Source organism: Lipotes vexillifer, unplaced genomic scaffold, assembly GCF_000442215.2.
Source record: "Lipotes vexillifer unplaced genomic scaffold, Lipotes_vexillifer_v1.1 scaffold1003, whole genome shotgun sequence".
Lineage (NCBI taxonomy): Eukaryota > Metazoa > Chordata > Mammalia > Artiodactyla > Lipotidae > Lipotes > Lipotes vexillifer.
Window position 1 is genome coordinate 2,376,669 of NW_006798890.1, and position 22,072 is coordinate 2,398,740.

At 45.6% G+C, this 22,072-nt stretch overlaps 1 protein-coding gene across 2 annotated transcripts in view; it reads left to right on the forward strand.

Moving 5' to 3' along the window:
- The window catches only part of GLIS1 (GLIS family zinc finger 1), a 228,381-nt gene that overhangs the window by 159,248 nt on the left and 47,061 nt on the right, over positions 1-22,072 (forward strand). The window lies entirely within an intron of this gene.

Consider the following 22,072-nt stretch of genomic DNA (forward strand, 5'->3'; position numbering starts at 1 on the left):
AGGGTGGTGGGGGGGACCAGAATGACATCATGGAGGAGGTGAGAAAGGGCAGTAGCGTGGGCCAAGAGGTAAGGCAATGAAGCCTGGATCTGGGTGGTGGCAGAAGGGAGAGAAGCAGCTGCCTGCTAAGTTTCTAACTTATAAGCAGCAGAAACCAGCTCTGGCCATAATGAGCCCTGCATCCCCTCCCTCCTCACCCCCTAGAATTTATTCGCAGGCCCTGTGACCACAGACCATTTGTCTAAGGGAAGAGGAGCAGGCTTTGAGGAGAGGCAGGATCCCACGACCCCAGGGGCCTAGAAGCAGGGAACCTAGACCGGCTTCTCCAGACACCACAGACTATCCAGACACCACACTGGGGTCCTCAGCCTCTGTGCTCTTGCTCCAGGGCCAAAGCTGTAGCAGGGCATCCCACTGACCAGGCCTGTCTTGGGTTCCCCCGACCCAGGTTAACGGGGGTTGTCCCCCCTCCTTTGTGGGAGGCATAAATGTCCTCCCTATTCACACCTTCACTTCCCACACTGAAGGATTCTTTAACATGGGGAAACTGGGCAACCAATCAAACTGGCACATCTGCAGCTACAGAAATGATTGGATCTGAGAGAGATTCACGAGAGACAGTCGACAGAAAGGGATGGGAAGCCTGTTACATGTGGGGTTAGAGGAGGAGCTCAGGTTGGTGCCCCATTCTCCCGCCTGCGTTCATTGTGTGGACATGAGTACAAGCTGTGGCAGCACTAGGGAGGAAGGTGTGAGTTGGTTTCAGGTGTGCTGAGTAGGGAGGTGCCAGCCAGAGGGCCCCAGGGGGCTAGAGATGTGGGATTCTAGGGCTCCTGAGACAGGAGATGGGTGTCATCAGCCTAGAGGTGGGCCTGAGAGCATAAGGGGCTGGAGGATCTGGTCAGGGAGATGGGTGGGGGGCGGGGACCGGAGAGAGCCATCACCCTCCTGACTGTGCTTGCCCGTGTCTCCAAGAAGAGATAGCAGGCCAGCAGGCTGGGATGCCTCCTCCTGCCGGGATAACAGAGGGCCCTGAAGAAGTCCTCCTGTGCAGTGGCTCCTGCACCATCTCCAGGGGCCCAGGCTGGCACAAGGGCCAGCTCAGAGCAGCCTCTGAGTGTGTGCAGCTGTGCTTGTGTGTGTTCATTCATTTACCACCACGTGCCTGCTCTGTGCTCTGCCTCGTCCTGCCCTGGAGAAGCTCGCCATCTAGAGGGGGGCCAGTCTTTGAACCCGAGTTACAAAATGCCATGATGAATCCCCTGGAGGAAAATAAATGGGAACTCAGAGGAGAGGATTTAATACCGGGCAGGGAGGCCTCCAGGGAGAAGGTAGGTAAGAGTTATCCAGGTGCAAAAGGATGGGAAGGGTGTCCCAAGGAGAGGAACAGCATAAGAGAAGCCTGGAGGTGAGAGTTTCGAATGGCTCAATGATGGAGTGATGGAAAGAGGGATGGAGAGGTGAACAGGGATGGTGACAGAGGACCTTGTGTGTCAGATGGAGGAGCTCGGGCTCTGTCCACAGGACTGCAGAGACCCGAGGGTGAGTTAGAGCAGGAGGGGCCTGAGGTGCGTGTGAACATAGATATGTGTGTGCTTCCTTTGCCTCTCAAGGGCCAGCATGCGCACAGTCATACCATCAACTAAAATCTCTGCCCGGCTCGTGTTAATTAACAGGTAATGACAATTCTAGAGGCTTTTCTAAGAACGGAGCTAGTGCCTTTGGTTGCAGTTTCCCAGGTCTGAATGACCCCTTTCCTCCAGATTTATATAGGCTGCTGGAGAGCACTGCACTTGCAAGTAGTTTTCCAACTTGGCCCAAGAATCCTCTGTGCTGGGCCAGGGTGTCCAGTGAGGACCCCTGACAAGATATCAGGTCCCCAGGGGGGCCACCACTCTGCCCCTGGACTGATCACACTGTTTATGGAGAGGCTCCCTCTCAAGGAGCCCAAGGTTTGGGCTGGCTGAACGTCCCCCCTCCAGTGGGCCTGTGGTCAAACCCTGGCTGAACTCGGTCCTCCTCTTCTTAGACATATTCACATTTAGACCCCATGGCTAGGTGGGGATCACAGTGCCCCTTGTTAATGGTACAGCTGGAACCACGAATGTGGCTTGGACACAAGGGCAAAGTAGGTCTGCTTCCTTTACCCGTATTAGGGACCACCAGACATTAGGACCTCGCCAGCCTCCCAACCAAAGGAGGAGTGGGGGGCTGCCTCCCCAGAGCTAACCCCCAAGGGCAGCTGTGCTGTGTGTCATTGGGAGAGTTACTTTACCTTTCTGAAGCTTCCATTTCCTCATCTGTAAAACGGCATTTAGGTGGATGTCCCAGAAGCAGACCCTGAGAGGAAGATTTGTGTACAAGTGATCTCCCAGGGGAGACTGGGGGTGAGGGTCTGCCACAAGTGAGGGTAACGATGCCTGTCTTCCAGGGTGGGAAGGGCGTTCATTCATTCATTCCACACTCTTATTTAGTCTTTGAAATATGCGTGGCATTGAGTGAAGTGCTGGGGACAGAGGTGAATGGGACCTGGGAGAAAGGCAGACTGGGTGGAGAAGCTGCAGGGGAAGCTGACCAAAGGCCCGGTGACAACTGGGAAAACTGAGGCTCAGAGCTGTGCTCCACCAGGGCCTCACCCAGCGTGACCTTAGAGCAACTCAGAGCCAGGACCACAGAAGTGGATGTCAGAAGTGCAGACGGTCTCGCTCGCTGGGTGAGGCCCTGCTGGGGTCACAGCGTCCTGCTGTCTGGAGCGCCTGGAGTGGACTGCAGGGGCGGTGTGGGGAGCAGCGGGGTCTCTGTTTGTACAAGCTAACCAGCCTGCGGCAATTGTTGCTCTGTCATTGTACTGCAATTTGTGCGACAATTTGTACGGCATGGAATGGAGCAGAGATTATGCCCTGAACGTCTGTTTATGTCATCTCTAAAAATACCCCTCAGATGCCAGGCTTGCTGAACGACCAATGGGCGACCTGTGGTCTCTGACATCAGCCTGAGCTGCCCCCCAGGGACGTGTCCAGGGTAAATCAAGTCCATTTCTAGGAAAGCACAGAGCCCTCCCCCACAGGGGGCTCTGACGGCTCCCCAGCTTCTGGAGTTCTGAGAGCCCATGCTTATGTGTGTTTACCTGTCTCTGGGTGCCTGTCACCAGGTCTCTATGTGCTTGTGGGGTGTGTGTGTGCACGCGCGTGCGTGCGTGCACCCTCACAGGACTGTGTGTTAGTGTCTGTTAGGCACGTTTGTGTTGTTGAATGTGTCCCCAAGGGCCAGGGTATTGTGTGTGTTCCTCTGAGTGGGTTGATTTGTAAGTGTGTATCTGGGGTGTGTGTCTGCACATCTCTGTGTGTCCATGCAGCATATGTCTGAATGTGGGTTCTACAAGCCTGAGGAAGGTGTCACTCCTCCTGGTCAAGGTGGTCAGGGGAAGCACCACTGAGAAGTGCAGACTGGCTTTGGGCCCTGGCGAGCATGTACAAATGGGGTGTGCAGGCGCTCCTCCTCCCCATTGTTCTTCCCCTGTTCCCAAAACTTGGAGGGAGGCAGCTGCCAGGAAGCACGTTGAGCCCAAGTACCAGGAAGGACTTTATAGCACGCAGGACCTTCCCCAGTGGAGGGAAGTGTGGGAGCAGAGGCTGGCCTGCCGCTTGGCAATTTCATTCAGCAAACATTCCCTGAAGCGTCTTATTCTTTATCAGGCCTTACTCTGGGCCCTGGGACAGACGGAATTCAGGTTGAGTTCCAGGACCCACAGGCTAATGATATTAACCCTTGAGACTGGGTCCCAAAAGGCATAATAGGAGTTAAAGTGATGGAGCTCTCACACTGCTGGGCACCGCTCTAAGCTCGCTAACACATTTGGGCCAGGTGCTGTTTTACAAATGAGAGACGGAAGCCTGAGTGATGAAGCAGCTTGCCTGGGGTCCCTGCAGCAAGCAGAGGCACAGCTAGGACTGGAACCCGCATCCCTGAGTCAGGAGGACTTGAGCTGCTGGCCCCCCTCCCTTGCCCCAGCTCTAGGCGATGGTGCTGGCCAGGGCCTAGAAGAGGCTGGTTTCTGCCCCCAGAGCTCATGTGCATCCAGGAGGTGCCTGTGCCATCCTGCCTGTTCCCTGCCAGCCATGCTCTGAGAGCTCTTAGCGCTAGGCCAGGTTATTAATCAATAAGGCCCAGAGGCCACCGCAGTGCTGGCGAAGGATTTCAATCCAGCAGGGATGTAAACGTCCCCTGATTGCATGGGGCTGTTGGCCATGGTGCTGCCTGAATCAGTTGCCCCTCTGACAAGGCAGGAAAGAGTCACCCTGCTGCAGCCCACAGGGGTCTGGGGGCACCAGGCAGAAAGGACAGCATAGAAAAAGCAGTAAATTGGGATTTGAGGGTGGCCTGGGTTCCTGCCCGGCCACTGCCTATGTTTATCACTATTAATAGTAATAGTAAAAATAGCAAACCCTTACTTAGTGCTTGATACGTGCCAGATACTGTGCTAAATTAGGATTGGCTCTCAACACCCCAGGAGAGGGGTGTCACTAACCCCATTTTACAGACGAGGAAACAGAAGCTTTGGAAAGGGAAGGATTTGCCAGGGTCACACATTAGGAAGTAGAAACAACCAAGATTTAGACTATGTTTTAAAAAATTATATCGTATTTGATACATTGAAAATAATACATTCAAATATGTGTAAATAATAAGGCATATTAAAATGAACATCCATGAATTTCTGGAACCACTGTTTATTTTCTGTTTAGGATCACACATATATATCTATAAACAATGTATTGTTTAGTTTTGCTTGGTTTAAATCTTTACAAAAATAGTATCATACTGTATGTGGTCTTTGCCATATTTTCACTTAATGTTATATTTGATTATATCCATATTACTGTGTGTAGCTATAATTCATTCATTCTTACTACTGTGTAATATTACATTGTGTGAGTAAACTTTAATCATTTTCTTGTTGTTGGACATTTGGGTTGTTTCTGTTTTGTGCTAGCTTACAATGCTGCTGTGAACATTCTTCTTCATGTGTCTTTTTGGACGAGTGGAAGAGTTTCACTAGAGTGTGAGCCTAGAAATGGAATTGCTGGCTCAGAGAATGTAAGATGATGTCATATTGTTGTCAAAAGTGGTTCTACCAGTTTACACTCCCACCCACATGGTGTGTAGAAGTTCTGTTGTTCCACAGCCTCAAAAGCATTACGTAACTCTGTCAGTCTGGCGGGTGTGAAATGGTATCTGGTGGTGGTCTTAATTCTCATATAGATGATTACTAATGAGATTGTGTACCTTGTCATAGTTTGTAGGCCATTCATATTTCCTCTTCTGTGAAATGCCTTTAATGTCCTCTGCCCATTTTTCTATTGGTTTGTCTTTTTCTTATTGATTGATAGGAATTCTTGGTATTTTCTACCAGTTGGTGACTCATATTTTCTTTCTTGATGGTGTTTTTCTTGAACAGAAGGTCTTAGTTTTAATGAGTGAGTCTATCAGTCTTTCCTTTAATTGCTTAAATCTTTTCTTTCTTAAAAGAAATCCTTCTCTACCTTGATGTCACAAGTAAATTCTCTTGTATCATAATGAGAGGATTTATTTTTAAGTTTTTAAAGTCTTACTTTCATTTAAGGTTTTAATCCATTGGAGTTAGAGGGTATGGTGTGAGGTAGGAACCCAATTTAATTTTTTTCCATCTGGGTAACCATTCCCTGAATTGCCCATCCTTTGTCCAGAGATCTGCAATACTGCCCTGTTATATATGTTTTTATGTATTTATTAGTCTGTTTCTAGGTGCTTCTGTTCCATTAGTCAATTTTTTTTTTAACCCTGTACCAGTATTACACTATCTTAATTACCATAGTTTTGTAAGAAGTCTTTGCTAATATCTACTAGGAAAATCTATCCCCCTACTCTCACTCCAGTCTTCTTTAGGTATTCCTTGGCTATTCTTAGAACTTTACTCTTCCATATATATTTTAGAATCAACTTTAAAATTTCAAAAACTTAACATTTTTTATTGCAATTCTGCTTACAGATCAACTGGGGGAAATGGACCTCTTTATGATATTTATTCTTTCTGTCTATAAACATGGTCTTTGTTAATGATTTTCTGCAAGATTTTATGTTTCTCCATACATGTATTGCATGTATTTCTTTTAAGTATTTATTCATAGGCTTCTTTTGATTTTTGCTGCTAGTGTGAATTATATCTCTTTTCAAATTATCTTTTTTGTTTGTTCCTGGTGTATAGAAATACAATTGCTTTCACTATATGTATCGGATACCCAGCTATCTTGACAAATTCTCTTATTATTTCTATTAATTTTTATGTAATAGATTCTTTGGGGATTTCTATACAGACTCTCATATATGTGGATAATGATGATTTTACTTCTTCCTTTTCAATCTTTATACTTTTATCTCTTTGAAAAGAAACAATGATAGTGGATATTGTTGTCTTGCTCTTACTTAAAATACTTCTAACATTTTACCATTAAGTATAAAACTTCCTATCTTCTATCATATAAAAGGCATTACTTTTTTAAAAAATAGATTTTATTTTTGAGAGAAGTTTTAGGTTCACAAAAAAATTAAGTGGAAAGTACAAAGAGCTTCCATCTATCTTCCGCACCACCCTCCCCCCGCCCCAGTTTCCCCCGCTGTCAACATCCTGGACTAGAGTGGTACATTTCTTACAATCAGTGAACCTACACTGACACATCATTATCACTCAAAGTCCATAGTTTATATTAGGGTTTATGCTTGGTGTTGTACATTTATGAGTTTGACAAATGCATAATGACATGTATCTGCCATTGTAGTATCATACAGAATAGTTTCACTGGCCTAAAAATTCTCTGCTGTGTCTAGTCATCCCTCCCTTCCCCCTAACCCCAGGCAACCACTGATCTTCATAATTTTCCTTTTTCCAGAATGTCATACAGTTGGAATCATACAATATGTATCCTGCTCAGATCGGTATCTTTCATTTAGTAATATGCATTTAAGTTTCTTCCATGTCTTTTCATGGCTTGATAGCTCATTTCTTTTTGGAATTGAATAATATTCCATTGTCTGGATGTACCACAGTCTATCCATTTATCTATTGAAAGACATCTTGGTTGCTTCCAAGTTTTGGGAATCATTAATAAGGTTTCCAAAAACATCCATGTGCAAGTTTTTGTGTGGACATAACTTTTCAACTCATTTGGATAAATACCAGGAGTACAGTTTCTGGATCACACAGTAAGAGTATATTTATTAGTTTTGTAAGAAGCTGTCAAACTGTCTTCCAAAGTGACTGTACCATTTTGCATTCCCATCAGCAATGAATGAGAGGTCCTGTTGTTCCACATTCTCTCCAGCATTTGGTGGTGTTAGTGTTTTGGATTTTAGCCATTCTAATAGATACGTAGTGGTATCCATTATTGTTTTAATTTGCAATTCCCTAATGACATAGGATGTGGAGCATCTTTTCATATGCTTATTTGCCATCTGTATATCTTCTGTGGTGAGGTTGCTGTTCAGATATTTTGCCCATTTTTAAAATTTTTATTTTTTATTTATTTATTTTTGGCTGCGTTGGGTCTTTGTTGCTTTGTGCGGGCTTTCTCTAGTTGCAGCAAGCGGGGGCTACTCTTCATTGCGGTGCAAGGGCTTCTCATTGCGGTGGCTTCTCTTGTCGCAGAGCACGGGCTCTAGGCACAGGGGCTTCAGTACTGTGCCTCACGGGCTCTAGAGTTCAGGCTCAGCAGTTGTGGTGCACGGGCTTAGTTGCTCCGTGGCATGTGAGATCTTCCTGGACCAGGGATCGAACCTGTGTCTCCTGCATTGGCAGGCGGATTCCCAACCACTGTACCACCAGGGAAGTCCGTTGCCCATTTTTTAATAAGGATAATATTCCTTTTTCAGCTATGTCTTTTGCAAATATTTTCTCCCAGTCTGTGGCTTGTCTTCTCATTCTCTTGACAATGTCTTTTGCAGAGCAGGAGTTTTTAATTTTAATGAAGTCCAATTTATTCCAATTAGAATAAATTATTTCTTTCATGGATCATGCCTTTGGTATTATGTCTTAAAAATCATTGCCAAACCCAAGTTCACCAAGATTTTCTCCTATGTTATATTCTGGGAGTACTATAGTTTTACATTTTTTATTTAGATCTATGACCCATTTAGAGTGAATTTTTGTGAAGTGTGTAAGGTCTGTGTCTAGACTTTTTATTTTTGCATGTGGGTATCTAGTTGTTCCAACACCATTTCTTGAAAAGACTGTCTTTTTGCCTTCTCCCCCTTTGTCGAAGATCGGGTGATTGTATTTATGGGGGTCTATTTCTGGACTGTCCTGTTCCACTGTTCCATTTGTCTGTTCTTTCACCAATACCACACTGTCTTGATTACCATATCCTTAGAACAAGTCTTGAAGTCAGGTAGCGTCAGTTCTCCAACTTTGCTATTCTCCTTTAATATTGTGTTGGCTATTATGAGTATTTTGCCTCTCTTATGTAAACTTTCAAATAAGTTTATCAATATCCACAAAATAACTTGCTGGGATTTGGACTGAGGTTGTATTGAATCTATTAACTAAATTGGGAAGAACTGGCTTCTTGACAATATTGAGTCTTCTTATCCATAAACATGGAATATCTCTCCATTAATTTAGCTCTTCTTTGATTTCTTTCATCACACTTTTATAGTTTTCCTCATATAGATCTTGTACATATTTTGTTAGATTTATACCTAGGTATTTTATTTGGCGGGGGTGTGCTAATCTAAATTCTATTGTGTTTTTAATTTCAATTCCATTTTTCATTGCTGACATATAAGAAAGTGGTTGACTTTTGTATGTTAACCTTGTATACTGCTATAATCACTTATTAATTTTGGTAGTTAGTTGATTCTTTTGTATTTTCTACATAGACAATCATGTTGTCTGGAAAAAAAGACAGTTTTCTTTCTTCCTTCCTCATCTGTATTCCTTTTATTTCCTTTTCTTATTGCACTAGCTAGGATTTCCAGTATGATGTTGAAAAGGAGTGGTGATAGGGGACATCCTTGTTTTGTTTTAAGGCACTCCTTTTTATTCTTAATTTGCTAAGAATTTTAGAATATATGAGCATTGAATTTTAATCAAATGGTCTTTTAAAATCTGTTGAGGTTACCATATATAGTTTACTTCAATTTGTAAATATGGTAAGTTAAATTTATAGATTTTTCTGATGTTAAATTGTTCTTACATTCTTAGAATTCACCCAATTTGGTTATGGTGTGTTATCTTTTCTTTATATCACTTAACTCAGGATTTTTACATCTTTGTTAATGAGTGATATTTGCCTGTAGTTCTCCTTTCACATACTTCTGTCATTTGATTTTGGTATCAGGGTTTTATTGGCCTCATAGAATGTGTTGAGGAGTAGTTCTCTTTTTTCTATCCCTTGACGAGTTTGTATAAGATTGGAATGATATGTTCTTGGAATATTTGGTAAAACTTGCCTATAAAACTGAGTCTGGTATTATCTTTGTGGGAAGATTTAAAACTACTGTTTCAATTATCTTAATTGGCATAGAACTATTAAGGCTTTTTTTTTCTTCTGAAGTCAGTTCCCCTACCCCTATCCCTCATTCTTTTAAAAAATTTAAAACAATAAAAACTTGCAGAAAAGTTGAAAGTACAGTATAAAAATTTTTTTCTGAATAATTTGATAATAAGTTGCCAAATGATATCCTGTCAGGCTTGAATTTTAGTATGTGTTTCTTACAAAAATGGATTAAAGTTAACCATCAAAATCAGGAAATTAATACTGATACACTGCTACCATCTAATCCTCAGGCCCCATTCAAATGTCACCAACTGTCCCAGTAATGTTCTTTATTAAAAAAGGATCCAGGTCAGAATCATTCATTGCTCTTTTTTGTCTCATCTGTTTTGTTTCCCCCAGCCCTCAGACTTTCCTTGACTGTCATGTCCTTGATATATTGAAAGATTACAGGCCTGCTGTTTTATAAGATGTGCCTCATTTTGGGTTTATCTGATGTTTTCAAATTTATTGTCATAAAATTGGTTATAGTGTTCCCTTTAATTTTTAAATCTTTGGTGGATCTGTAGTTATGTCTCCCTATTTTAATCCTAATATTACTCTTCTTGTATGCCTTTTCTCTTTTTTTCTTAATTCATTTCACCAGAGGTTTGTCTCTGTTATTAGTTGTTCCAAGAACTAATTCCTGGCTTTGTTGGTTCTCTCTATTGTATCCTTGTTTTCAACTTTATTCATTTCTGCTTTTATATTTATTATCTTCTTCTTTTTATATTTTTTAGTTTATTTCGCTGTCCCTTTTATAATTTCTAAAATGGATTGCCTAGCACATTAATTTTCAGACTTTCTCTTTTTCTAGTATAATCATTTGCAGAATAATTTTTTAATGCTACTTTTACTGCATCTCAGAATTTCTTATATGTAGTATTGGCCTTATTGTTCAGTTCTAAGTAAATATTTTAAATATCCATTATGATGCTTTGATTGACTCAGTAAGTCTTTAATTTTCCAAACATAGGAAAATATGTTTCCCTTTTGGTTATTAACTTGTAATTTAATTTTACGGTTATTTGAGAACATTTATTTATATGATATCACCCATTATGACTGTAATTATGACAGTTTTCTGTAAATGTTCCATGTGCTTGAAGAGAATGTGTTTGTTTTATGTTCAATAGATCAAAAGTCTTGTATTATTCAAAATTTCTATAACTTTACTAATTTTTTCTCTGTTTGACCTATTAATAATTGAGAGAAAAGTGTTGAAATCTCCCACCAAGATGGTAGGCTTTGCATTTCTATCCGTATTTGCAACATCATTAGATTCCTAGAAGTTTAAAACTTTTATCATTAGATAACTCCATACCTAATAATTTTTTGGTTTAAATTCTACTTTATCTAATATTAATAGGCTATAGCATCTTTCTTTTGGATAGCATTTGCATGACATATCTTTTTCTATCCTTTAACTTTCAACTTTTTCATGTCCTATGCTTTAGGTGTGTTTATTATAATTAGCACATAGTGGGAGGTGTGATTTGTTTTGTTTCTTTAGTTCATTCTGATGTGCTCTCAAGTTTAGTACATTTTCAGTTATGATTACCAACGTATTTGGACATGTTTCTGATATCTTACATTTTGCTTTCTACTTCTGCTTTTTCTGTGCTTTTTTGTTTGTTTTGCCTTAGTTTTTTTGTTGTTCATTTTATTTTGCTTTTTTTGATTGATTACGAGAGGTTGGGTTTTTTTGTTTTTTGTTTTTTTTTTCTCCACATTACTTTTCCCTCTCTCTGCTGGTGTGGAAGTTATACACTCTAGAAGTCTAATGTTAATACCTTAAGCCTTTCGCCAGCAGTACAAGACAGAGGTAGAACACTAGCTCTAATTCCTCCATCCAAACTTGTTCCTACTGTTGGACGGTATTCTAGTTCTGTCCTTGTTTCAACTCCACAAATTAGAGAACATTGTTATTTTATAAAACAATGTTTTTTTAGCTCCACCTCCATGTTTACATATTTACAAATTTATTTGCCCTTCATCAATTCTTGCACATTTTATACCTTCCTTCTGGGATCATTTTCCTTCTTCTGAAATTTATCCTTTAGAAGTTCCTGGAGTAAGTTTGTCTGTCTCATTTGTTGATCTGAAAATATCTTTTCTTTCACCTTCATTTTGAAAGATAGTTTTTGGAGTACCCATTCTATGTTGACAATTATTTTCTTTTTCTTTTTTTCTTTTTTGGAATTTTATTTTATTTATTTTCTTATACAACAGGTTCTTATTAGGTATCCATTTTATACATATTAGTGTATATATGGCAATCCCAATCGCCCAGTTCATTCCGCCACCAACCGCCCCAACCCTGCCACTTTCCCCCCCTTGGTGTCCATATGTTTGTTCTCTACATCTGTGTCTCATGACAGTTATTTTTTGTCAGCACTTTGAAAATACTAGTTCATTGCCCCTTGTTTCCATTTTGTTGTAGAAAAGCCTGTTGATATAATTGGCATTTTTTGGTGAGTTTTCTCACAATACAGGTTTTCTCTGTGTTATTTTCTATACAAAGATCTTCTCCTTTGGTGTTCTGAATTTTCACTACCCTGTAAGTAGAAGGGGATTTCTTTAATTTTTTTTTCCTCCTTGTAGTGCTTGACAGTTCTCAGCCATTAGCTCTTCAAATATTGCTTCTTTTCCATTTTTTTTCTTGGCTTTTGAAACTTTGATTAAAGGTATATTATGCCTTTTTTACTCTGGCCTCCAAATCTCTTATTTTCCAGCTACTTATCTCTCTGATCTGAATTCTGTGAAATTTCTTCAGCTTTTCCAGTTCAGCTGTGTCTAACCTGATGTTTTATCCATTTTGGTTTTTAAAAATTTATTTTAGCAGTTACGTTTTTAATTTCTAGAAATTCTGTTTGATCTTTTTCAAAGGTCACTGGTTATTTGTTTTTTGTTTTTGTTTTTGTTTTTGTTTTTGTTTTTGGCGGTATGTGGGCCTCTCACTGCTGTGGCCTCTCCCGTTGCAGAGCACAGGCTCCGGATGTGCAGGCTCAACGGCCATGGCTGACGGGCCCAGCCGCTCCGCGGCACGTGGGATCCTCCCGGACCGGGGCACGAACCCGCGTCCCCTGCATCGGCAGGCGGACCCTCAACCACTGCGCCACCAGGGAAGCCCCACTGGTTATTTTTGATAGTCTCTCACTACTTGCTCATATTTTGTGATTCCATCCTTTATTTCTTTAAACATTTCACCCATATTAGTTTATATTCTAGATCTGATAGTTTTAAATTTGAAATCCTTGGGGCGGTGAATGGCTACTTTTGTGATCCTTTGTCTCTTCAGGTTCTTCCTCTGCTTGTCCCTTTGTGTGCCGGGTAGTTTTAAGTGTGAGGATGTGTGGGTGATCTTTATCTCTGGGTACCCCAGAAGCCTGAGATGAACATGCTCTGCGCCACCAGCCCCACTGGTTATTTTTGATAGTCTCTCACTACTTGCTCATATTTTGTGATTCCATCCTTTATTTCTTTAAACATTTCACCCATATTAGTTTATATTCTAGATCTGATAGTTTTAAATTTGAAATCCTTGGGGCGGTGAATGGCTACTTTTGTGATCCTTTGTCTCTTCAGGTTCTTCCTCTGCTTGTCCCTTTGTGTGCCGGGTAGTTTTAAGTGTGAGGATGTGTGGGTGATCTTTATCTCTGGGTACCCCAGAAGCCTGAGATGAACATGCTTGTCTCCCTAGAGGAAATCCAGAAGCCAGGAGCCCTCAGAACCAGGTTGCCCCAAACCCCGGCCAGGTCCCCAAGCTCGGTGTAGAAGTTGAAGGTCTAGCCCCCCCGCCAACTTGGCTGCAGTCTGGTGTCAACACCTGCTTCAGGGCAACTCCATGCTGCAGCAGTCTATTTTTAGCTCATGATTTCCTCCTTTTGTCTCCCCTAGCCGCTGAGATTTTCCTTACCTTCTAGGATACAAGCAACTCAACAAAAACCATGTTTTATATATAATCTGGTTATTTTGCAGCAGAAAGGCCCAGAAACAAAACCTCAGTTTCCTCATCTATAAGATGGTCACCAGTCATAATAACAATAATAGTAACAACAACTCCCCTACGAGTTGTTAGGAGAATCATAGGAACTCAGATATGGCAAAGCACCTTAAATGTGTTATTTTAAGAATCGGCTATTGATACGTTGTTGGTCTTTTACAGTGCTGAGTGCTTTACCTGCATTATTTTATTTAATCCTCCAACAGATCTGGTTCTGTCATCACCACTGTGAGGAAATTGATTTCAAGGGGTTAAGGGTCATGTGCCTCACCGTTGCTATTATCATGATTGTTACGTTGTTAGAGGAGAGAGAAATGAGAATACCTGTGGGCAGAGCGGGTCCAGGGGAGTGGGGTGGAGTGCCTGCCTATTGGTTGAAGGGCTGTGCGGTGCAATGGGGAGTGCTGGGCTGGGACTCAGGAGAAAGGGTAGGTTCTTGCTGGGTGATCTTGAGCCAGCTCAGCTCATGGTCTGGGGTGCTGGCTGCAGAATCCCAGCCTGCTCGTCTCTTGGGAGCAGAAGGGTGCGTTGTGCGTACAGGAGCGTTTCCATACATTGTGAGTCACCATGGAGGTGCAACCCCAGTTGTTTCCCAGGTAGGATTATACTTCTCTGATGTCCCCAGGTTTCTTCTGTGTTTCACCTCTGTGTGCAGTAGAATTCTTGGTGCCCTGTTTTCTGTTCACCACTTAGTTCCTTGAGTGGCTGAACTCCTTGAAGGCAGGCACTGATTCTGCTTGGCTCTTTGTGACCTGGCAGAGGCCTGGCACACCACAGGTGTTCAGCAAATGATGATGACAGGAATTCACAATGGATCTTCTCTACTGCATTGTGCACAAACCCCATCTACAGAATCTTTGTAAGCCTCTGTTCATTCATCTCTGGGACGCTCACTCCTTTCCCCAGTATTGTGTTCTGGCATCATCCCACATTAACATGCTCTGTTGCATTACCCTCATAACCACACTCGCTATTTGTCATTCCTGGGGGACAGATTTTTGGTTTGGCAAATATGATCTCTGTTACCTGTCTGCTCCAAGTCGTCTCCTCGTGTGTGACATGGAAAAAGTCTTTGGAACTCGGCAGCCCTGGATCCAAACTGGCTTCTCCACTTGCTGGCTCTGTGGACAAATAGTGTAACCCCGTGAGCTTCAGGCTTCCTACCTCTAAAATAGGGAGGGGGAAGCCAGCCTCTCAGGGGTGGGGAAAGATTCGCGTGCTGTGGGCTCATGGTAAGGGTGAGTTCCCTCCAGTTTCCCTGGCCGGCCTCTGGACCTGCTCTGTTTGCTGGCGTGCTCCACACAACCAGAGCACTGTGGCTCCCATGGGCCTAAAGCCCCTTTTACTCCACACCTTAGGATGATGACTCCATGAACTGCTGGGCCCACTGGCTCCCTTCGGCCTCTGCCAAGCCCAGCATGTTCTGTGGCTTCCTGAGAGCTGTCTGGGCCCCAACCCCAGGCCCATTGCTCTAGTTCTTGGCTGGACGGGAGGCAGCTGCCAGCCAACTGTTTACCTTGGGAACATGGTGTCCTCTGTGGCAGCATTTGCCAGCCATGGAGCGAGGGCAGATTTATGAAGTTGGTCGCACAGAAACTATATTAAGGCCCTGGTTGGCCAACAGTAATGTAAAGATATACAGTGCCTGTTTGCAAAAGATTGCATTTAGGTGCCCACACTTTGGTCTGATTTACAGCATAGACCAAGGCTCCAATTAGCAGTCATAGCCGTCTTTTAGCCAAAACCTAGCGCCTTTCAGGATTATGCAGACTTTCCAGGGCCTGGCCTATGATGAAATTATAGCTGGAGGCTTGTAAATTCATGCGCCATTTATAAATACAGTGTATTCTTAACTGCCCTGCTGCTCAGCTTACCTGCAAGGTCTGGGCCCCCATGGCCTAGCTGCTTGTTAAAGAGACCCTAGGAGATTATTGGAAAGTGGGACCTGGTTTTAATCCTGGCTCTCTATTCCTTGCTGCGTGACCTTGGAAAGTGGTTTAGTCTCTCTGATGCTGAATTTCTTCATCTATAACTTGACTAGTGTGGCAGGACGGGACTTGGGAAGAGTAGTAGACACTCTGCTTTGTGGGGATCAAACAAACTGGGCAACAGCTATAGAGAACCCATCACAGTTTCTGGCACATAGTAGGTGCTCAGTGATGGCGTCTACGTTAGAGTTCCTAAAAGGGACAACAATCCAAGATGGGGCTGGCCTCTTCTCTGGTACTCTGCCTAGCTGCCTGGCAGGGGCGGGGGCAGGCGGCAGAGTGTTATCTATTGCCTGTGGTCCTTCAGGCAGCGAGGCCCGGAGTCCTGAGGGCAGGGTGGGTGGTCCACCCTGGAGTGAGTCCAAAGACTCATCAGCAACACAGGCGGCATTTGAGCAGTCTACTGAGCAGGCTGTGGCCAAGGCCTTCTGAAAGCACTTACTGCATGCACTACTGCTCCAGTGCCTAGCCCCATGCTGGACTCATAGCAGGCCATCAACAGTACTTGCTGAAGGCATGGTAAAGCCAGGTATGCTGATGTGCCCTTAGGCCAGCTATGTGCTGTCTCCAGTCTCCCCTGCGCCCCACCCCATCCTCCTCACTGCAGCTTCTGCCCTCATGGGGAGGGGGAGGGCTGTCTGATGGGTGTCGGAGGGAAGCTGCCATCAGGTCAGCATGTGGACAAGTTTCTCCTCGTAAAAACTGTCCACAGGTAGAAACCCTGCCCTTCAAGCAGGGAGTGAGCTCTCATCCTGGTTAGGCTGAGTGCTGTGAGGGGATTCAGTCATGGGGAAGATTAGCAAAAGGAGGGACTGACACAGGGCTGAGGACCAGGCCCTTATGCCACATGAAGGCGATCGGGCTTGACCCTGAGGACAAGGGGAGCCGTGGGGTGAGAACGGGTTGGAGGAGTAGGCCTGGCAACTGCATACCAGTAGAAGCCTGCTGGACATCATCCCAACCTTCAGTGGCAGGAGGATCAGGACAGGGGCCAAGCAGATGGCGGGATGTTTAGGAGGACAGTTACCAGGACTGAGGTGTTGACAAGCAGTCAAGGGAGAGGACAAAGCCCTTCTAACTTGGGAAGTCTAAAGTCCTGGGCCAGTTCTGGGATTGAACACATGACAGGGTAGGGCTGTGTCCTTGTGGGCTCTGGGGTCTTGAGGTCCTCTCTCCAGTCAGCAGGCCCCAGTGCCTGTCCACTCGGTGCCAGTTCAGTCTCTGAGGAGAGTGGGCACAGCCAAGCAAGACTCGGTCCCTGCCTTCAGAGAAGCCAAAGTCTGAAAAGACAAGGTTTATACAAAATGGCTGAGGCCAACAAAGCCCACTGCATTGTGCGTTACTGTTTCTAAGAAGCCCCAGGTTTCTAAGACCTAGAAAAATTTTCAGGTCCTTCTAGCTCCGGATCTGATTCTTCTCTCTGCTATAGCAAACCCTCATCGGTTTGGGCTTTGCATCGTTCCTGCTTTTCGGTCTCCAGGATGGCACAGACAAGTCCAAGACTACGCTCCGTTTACCTTCAGGCCGTAAGGCACTATGACAGGTTCTAGGTGGCCCAGAAGAGCAAAGAAGTACACACTAAGGGTGTTCTGCACATACAGGGTCCTGAATCAAGCAAGGTAAATGGCTCACCCAAGGGGAAGTGGGTGTTCCTTCACTCATTGACTCAGCCTTTACCAAGAGCTCCTCTGGACCAGGCCCTGGGCTGGTGCTGGGCACCATGACACGAATGGGCCACCCTTCTCAACCCTTGTCCCAAGTCTTGGGGGGAGCCAAACACTGGAGCAAGGGGAGTGGACATAAGCGTTGGCCCAAGGCAGGGTGGAGTTTATTAGGAGGAGAGGTGGAGGACAGTGTCATGCTCTGGGAATGCCTGGGAGTTTGCTGGGGCTGGAGTAGAAGGCCTGGGGTGGAGAGCAGCAGATGGGAAGGTTGACTGGGACTGGATCACATAAAGCCACGCATGCAGAGGAACTGGGACATTATCCTGGAGATCCACTGAGGGCCGCTATCATCAGTGGCTGCTTTCGAAAGATCACTTTGATAATGACAGGTGAGGGACTGAACCCCAGGGGATGGCACTCAGTATGACCCTGGGCCCGCCTCCAGGGGTCATTAAGCTACCCCGCTAAACTGGACCATTTGAATGTGTCCCTCTGCCTTTCCGCCCCACCTGCATGCTGTCGCACTTCCCAAGCCCAGGCTCCCATCACATTGCTTACACACCTTGTGCGTTTGACACTGAGCCCTTACAGCCTGATAAGCAGTGCCCACTGCAGGCCTGGTGCTGCCAGACCCTGCTGGCCTCATCCCATATTATCCGGAGCCCCATTCCCCATCTAATCAGTGACTCCGTCCTGCTTTGATTTGGGGCTCTCCTAAGGACATTTGATTGGCAGTAACTGGAGTCAACCATAAGCTCATGCAAAAGGGCAGATTATTTATGTGTTTTCTGCTGTTCTGTTAACAATGACTTCAGAAGGGCATATGGAATGGATAAGGGATTATTTAGAAATCAGAAATTTGCAGGAGACTGGAAAGAACTTGATAAAAACCATTTAGGTACTATAATGTGCTTCACTTAAAAAAGGTATATATTTACCTCGTCTGTCTGATTGTACAGGAAGTGAATTAGGAGAGGTATTCAGAAATGTTATTGGAGTGACAAGATATTTCATGGAAGCTGCTGGACAGCGCCATGTGAGCATGTGCTCTGCCACGTGTTTGTTTCAAGGCAGACCTGATGGGTTCAGAGGGTCGGTTCCTCCCCAGCCGGCCTCAGCCATGGGATGTGGTTGCTCTGCATCTGGATACCTGCTGCTGCCCCCACCCCCTTCCTCCACAACCCCAAGAGGCTTTCTGGATGCTTTCTCACCTCCCTGTGTTTCGCTGGTTGCCAAGTGCTGATGACTCGGACTCCTAAACCTCTCTGTCCAGCCAGACTGCCTGAGTCAAATCCTACCTGCTACTACAGTCATCCCTGTAGTAGGGACTCCCCAGCCAACCCACAGATACCAAAATCTGTGGATGCTTAAGTTCCTTATATAAAATGGGCTAGTACAGTCGACCTTCTGTATCCGTGGGTACCATGGATATGAAGTTGGTTGACTCCACAGGTGCGAACTGGTGGATGCAGAAGCAGAGTGTATTTTCCATCTGAGGGAACAGCAGCAAGTTCCATAACGCTGTGCGCTTCAGTTTCTCCATCTGTAAAGTAGGGACCATGATGATATCACCTGCCGTTGGGGCCATTCTGGGTACTTGATGATATAATGTACAGTGTCCAGGGTGGCCCAAGCATGACCGAACAGATACATTTTGTTTCCAGTCCCAGCCTGGGGTTTAGGGAGGTGAGCGGGTCTGGGCACCGGCCCCGCTGCGCACCTGTGCTGGGCACAAACCACACTGAGCTCCAGGCTGGCTGTGAATGATGGATGAACATGGTCTGCAGCGTAGTGCTCTCCTCCCACACCTGGGGGTAAATGCTTCTTGTTTTGACTGATTGCAGCTTCCCAAGGTGCCTTGTTTCAGAGTTGAGGGGCTTTTGTTGCTCAGGCTCTCCCAAAGCAGCACAGCACAGCCCCAAGCCCACTGGGGCAGGGTAACCCGGTGCCCTCATGTAAGCACGCACTCACCCTCACACCCTTTTCAGGTCCCCTTTAGTCCTGCTCTGTGCCAAGGCCAAGCCACAAATGAGGTCTGAGGCAGAGGATTTTCAGAACGAGGGTGGCCCAAGAGGCCACTGACCCACTGCTTTGTAGGGAAGGCAGTGACCTGGTCACCTGAGGCAGGGGGAGGGGTGGCCAATCTTTAGACCTGAGAGTCCCCGTGGAACTTTCTGGAACATGGCAGCCTTTCCTGTCTGATCCTAGAGAAGCTACCCCTGCACGGCACTCAGGTCTGTGCAGAGAGACAGCTGCCAGGCCCTCTCAGATCCCCAGGTCCCCTGCCCTCCTTGTGAGGCCTTTTCCATTCTGCACCCCAGAGCATGTCTCCTTCAAGCCTCACAGGCCCTGACGGAGCCTGGGAGGATGACAGAGTGTCCTTCACTGGTGGCTTCAGCAGGGTCAGGGGGGATGTCAGGGGTGGGGAAGGCCTCCTGAGCCCCGTGAGACAGTGGCTCTTGGGATTGTCCCCCAGCTTCTCAGAGCTGGCCAGTAGGGCCTGGTAACAGGTCAGGACTGGTGGGGCCTGTGTCACCGCCTCCCTGATGTGACCCATCCCCACCTACACCCTTCCCCAGTGTCCCTATTGCAACAGACTCAAACCTGAGTCCAGATCGACAGCAGAAGAGGAAACTTGCCTGAACTAATGAGCTGCTTGATTAGTCCCGTGGTGCCAGACTTGAGTCAAGTCCTGGCTCCTTCTCAGATTTGCTGTGTGACCTTAGGCAGTCATTTACCCTCCCTGAGCTTTGGTTCTCTAGTTTTATAAGCTAATACATAGAAATAACCTGGCACTTTGCCTGGTCCCTACTGCCTGCCCCTACCTCAGTTATCCAAACGTTACCCCAGAGGGCTGTGGTTGGGTTGGTGGGATCCTCTAGATACCTGAGAAAAGGGCTTGGATTCAAATCCCACTCACTGTCTGACCTCAGATGGTAGTTCTGCCTTCTTTGTGCTTCAGTTTCCTCATCTGTCAAAAAGAAGTTGTCATGACTGTCCCTCCCTTCCTTGTTCTGAGGATGCTCAGATGGGACTGCAAATGTGAAAGTCCCACAAAGGCAGGTAATGGAAGGTGAGATGTTATGTCCAGGAGCTCAAGGTAGGGTCTTCTGGCCTTGTGGGTGCCCAATGGCATTCTCTGTACTGACAGCAGTCCTTGAGCCAGACTTTGGGGGAGGCCCAGTGTACTGGTTTCTCTTTAGGGACATCCAGGGAGGGGATGCTGCTCCATCTGCTGGAACACTGGCCAAACCCTCGTCTGGCCAATAAGGTAGGCCCATCCACCTCTCTAGACCCTTCTGGCCATCCTCCCCCTTGCCCTCCCTACTCCACTCACACTGGCCTCCTTGCTCCATCTCTTTCTACCTCAGGGCCTTTGCACTGGTGTTTCGTCCTACCTGGCATTCTCTGTCCCTAAAGCTTAGTGTGCCTGGCTCCTTCTCATTCTTGAGGTCTCAAGTCAAATGCCACCTCTTCTCAGTACTTCTGTCCCATCACAAGGCCAAGGGCTTTTTCCCATAGCACTCACATGGTCTGACATTATCTTATTTACTTACTTGGCTAGTGTCTGTGTCACCCCAATAGCATGTTACCTGCACAAGGGCAGAGGTCTTGTGTGTCTTGTTCACCACTATGTCACCATCAGCTGGAATGGTACCCAGCATCTTGTAGGCACTTAACATTAGATTAGATGTGTGAGTGTGTGGATAGATGGGTCACGGTTGGATGGAGAGGTGGTGGATGGATAGGGAAAGGCTGCCTCAGATCCAGGGTACCATCTCAGCAGGTGTGTAAGCCAAGGGGAATGATCCTTGGCAGGGGGCCATGGAATGGATTCCTGTTCTTGGGGAAAGTGGATGAAGTAACCCCACAAGTCCCTCCAGTCTTGGCTGTGCTTTCCTGGTGTACCCCAGATCTGAAGGACAACCTGTATTCACCAAGGCTTCCAGGGGTGGGGTTGGCTGCAGCTGCCAGACCAGCCAGTGGGGGAAATGGCTTAAGAAAGGCAGACCTACTAGAGCATGGACTTGAGGATATGGGGAGGGGGAGGGGGAGGGGGAGGGGGAGGGGGAGGGGGAGGGGGAGGGGGAGGGGGAGGGGGAGGGGGAGGGGGAGGCTGTGACAAGGTGAGAGAGTGGCATGGACATATATACACTACCAAACGTAAAATAGATAGCTAGTGGGAAGCAGCCGCATAGCACAGGGAGATCAGCTCGGTGCTTTGTGACCACCTAGAGGGGTGGGATAGGGAGGGTGGGAGGGAGGGAGACGCAGGAAGGAAGAGATATGGGAACATGTGTATATGTATAACGGATTCACTTTGTTATAAAGCAGAAACTAACACACCATTGTAAAGCAATTATACTCCAATAAAGATGTTAAAAAAAAAAAAAAGAAAGAAAGGCAGAGAAGGTTGGTGGTCCCCTTGCTCGGGCTGTGGAGTCAGCTCGAATACCAGCTTTGTGTTGCCTTGGTTGGGGCCTGACACCAGCTGAGGACTGTAGCAAGTTACTTATTACCTGTAAGCTCAGTTTGTTCATATGTAAAATGGAAATAACACTAGTACCTACCCAGGGTCCAGTCAGGTCCTCCCTCCGCCCCTTGGCCTCCAGGCAGGAGGGAGGGGACCGGAGGAACCGTCCTTGCGAATGAGCTGAGCAGGCTGAGGGGATGGTGAGCAGAGGGGGAATGTTTCTATTAGGCTTTTGGAATGTTTTCTTTTTTTCTCCAAGAACTGGTTGTGGTCATGTAAATCACCCTGGAGGAAAATCAGAGGGTCCCCATACGCATCTGTTGGTTTTGGTTTTTATAAAAAAAAAAAAAAAAAAAAAAAAAAAAAAAAAAAAC